Raw genomic sequence first — 3,373 nt, forward strand, 5'->3', positions numbered from 1 at the left:
CCTCTCCAGGTATAGTCCGGCGAGTGCTCTTTTTCCTAAAAAGAAGGCATGGGTGTTAGTATGCCTCTGAGAATAATGTCTTGGAATAAAGACGGCGCGTCGTACCGTTGCGCCGGTGTCTCAATCCGGACTGCGTGTCTTTTTAGCCTGCCTGGCCTCGTGGCCCCTTGTTGGCTAGTCCTCGCAGGCTCGTCCTTCTGCCTCGAGGACCTCCCCTGCAAAACACGGTTGTTATACGGTAATCAAAAACACGCAAGGACGGATCCCTTTTAAAAGTACTGGGACTTCGGTCTCAGTTACCTGTGAGGCTGGAAGTAGCCCAGGGTAATCGGCCGTAATGGCCACCAAGGCGTTGCCATTGCTCAATTGGTAAAATACCCCATCGATCAGCTCCACATATATGTCCGGATCCTCTTGGGAGGCCGGGTCAAGGGACCGTTCTGGGTCCTCGGGTTGTGGAGGGGGGTTGTTTATCTCCCTTACAGCCTGGTGCAGCTCCTGTGTTGAAATCGCTAGACTGAATACTTAACTATGGGAATATGAAACGGATGGGCGAGAAAAAGTCTCCGCTTACCCAGCTCGGAGGATTGTACATAGAAAATCTGCCCTGCGGGTTGACGCGGAGGAATTCCTCCTCTTCTCCCTTGTACAAAGCGGATAAGATCTTTATTAGATCAGCAACCGATTCCGGCCCTTTACGGCCGTAGCAGGTGGCGTCATCCTCCCCGTTGAAATCCCACATGGGGTGGCCTCTATACTGAAGCGGCTGCACCCCCCGCATAATACATGTGGCCATGACCTCGATCATGGTCAATCCGGATCGAGCTAACAAACTTATCTGGCTCATCAGGTAAAGAACGTCCCTGTCATCTTCCTCCAGGGGGCTCCATGGACGCCAGCTCCAGCGCTTCTTCAAAGGAGCGTTGTTGAACTCAGGGAGGCCGATTCGAATAGGGTCCGGGAGGGGGACGTCTTCTATATAAAACCATTCTAAAGGCCAGTCTTCGAACGTCTTCTTTGGGGTTCCGGACAGATATCCGGTCCCGGCAATACACCACACTTCGGCTCCGCCCACTTGATATATTGACCCCTTCTAAGAACGGGGCACAAGGCAGAACAGCTTCTTCCACAGCGCGAAATGAGCCTCACAGCCCAAAAACAGCTCGCAAAGGGCTACGAATCCCGCGATATGCAATATGGAGGCAGGCGTAAGGTTGTGCAACTGGAGGCCGTAGAACTCCAGGAGCCCCCGGAGAAACGGATGAATTGGAAATCCGAGCCCTCTTACCAAATGAGGGACAAGGCATACCCGCTCTCCCTTGGAGGGATTGGGAAGGCTCTCCACTTGCTCTCCACCATTATAGGTGGCGAGCCCGGCTCGAACCGGGACCATGTACGCTGGGGGAAGAAATCCCTTGGTCTGAAGCATCACTAATTTGCTGTGCGGGACGGAACATCTCTCCCAATCTCCAGGCTTGGGGCGAGGGGAGCGAGAGGAGGAGCTGCGTCGACCGGCCATGATGGAATGGATCTTTGTCGGATGCGCTCCGATGAAGGCTCTCCAAGGGAGGATGGTGTGATTTGGATCTGAATCCTCGTCCTTTTAATAGGCAGCTCATTCACACAGCTAGGGGGGTAAATGTAAAAACACCCTGGCTCTTCACATTCGCTCGACGCGTGGAAAGTGGCCATTATTGGGCGTGGAAGCCAAGGAGCGCAACATTCACAAGAGGCCGGACACTATTTCAACAGGTACACGAAATTTGGAGAGGAACCCGCCTTGCAATGCCGAAGACAATCTGCGCGCCGGACTCATCGTCATTGAAGCCTGGTTCGGGGGCTACTGAGGGAGTCCTGGATTAGGGGGTCTCCGGACAGCCGGATTATATTCTTTGGCCGGACTGTTGGACTATGAAGATACAAGATTGAAGACTTCGTCTCGTGTCCGGGTGGGACTCTACTTGGCGTGGAAGGCAAGCTAGGCAATACGGATATGCATATCTCCTCCTTTGTAACCGACCTTGTGTAACCCTAGCCCCTTCAGTGTCTATATAAACCAGAGGGTTTTAGTCCGTAGGACAACATACAATCATACCATAGGCTAGCTTCTAGGGTTTAGCCTCTGTGATCTCGTGGTAGATCTACTCTTGTACTGCCCATATCATCAATATTAATCAAGCAGGACGTAGGGTTTTACCTCCATCAAGAGGGCCCGAACCTGGGTAAAACATTGTGTCCCCTACCTCCTGTTACCATCCGGCCTAGACGCACAGTTCGGGACCCCCTACCCGAGATCCGCCAGTTTTGACACCGACAATCTCCTAGATAGATCTTGCGCGAGCATAGGATTTTTTTGAAATTGCATGTTATGTTCCCCAACAGGTTTGTCTCCTAGTGAGCCTGCAAGGTTTAAGGCAAGGTTAGTGGCTAAGGGCTTCACTAAGATACCAGATATTGATTATAATGATGTGTTCTCTCTAGTTGTGAAGCATAATTCCATTAGTGCATTTTTTGGTATTGTTGCTATGCATGATCTTGAGCTTGAGCAGTTAGATGTCAAGACTACTTTTCTTCATGGTGAACTGGAGGAGGAGATTTACATGGACCAACTAGAAGGTTTCATAGAAATTTGTTTGCAAGTTAAAGAGGTCCTTATATGGTTTGAAATAGTCTCTGAGATAGTGGTATGAAAGGTTTGATTCATGTATGATAACACATGGATTTAATAAGTCTGCATATGATAGTTGTGTTTACATTAAATGTGTTGATGGATCACCTATATACTTGCTGTTATATGTTGATGATATGTTGATTGCTGCCAAAGGCAAAAAAAGAGATCATTGCTTTAAAGGCACAGTTAAGTAGTGAGTTTGAGATGAAGGATCTTGGTGCCGCTAAGAAAGTTCTAGGCATGGAGATTACAAAGGACAGAAATTCCGTTTGTTATTTCTTAGTCAGCAGAGTTACATTAAGAAATTTCTTCATAATTTTAACATGCATGACGCTAAGTCAGTAAGCACTCCAATTGCTCCTCACACTACTGCAGGAGACTGCTAACGCGACACTACGATCAGAGACCCTTTGTCAAAACTGTGTGTGATGCAATAAGCAAATGGTGGTGTAAAAAACCGTCAAAGAAGGTGCAAAACGTTTGTGATGATGGATGCATCAAACACGGTTAAGATTTTAGTTGCATGTGTGATGCAGGGCATACGGTTAATCCATTCAAACTGTCTGCGATGAGGCAGAACAACAGAAACGGGCATCCATAACAATGTATGTGTGATGCAGGACACGCAGTTAATCCATTCGAACTATTTGCGATGAGGTAGAACAACAGAAATAGGCAGCCATATCAATGTGTGTGCGATAT

The sequence above is a fragment of the Triticum urartu genome, chromosome 3 (assembly GCF_003073215.2).
Source record: "Triticum urartu cultivar G1812 chromosome 3, Tu2.1, whole genome shotgun sequence".
Classification (NCBI taxonomy): domain Eukaryota; kingdom Viridiplantae; phylum Streptophyta; class Magnoliopsida; order Poales; family Poaceae; genus Triticum; species Triticum urartu.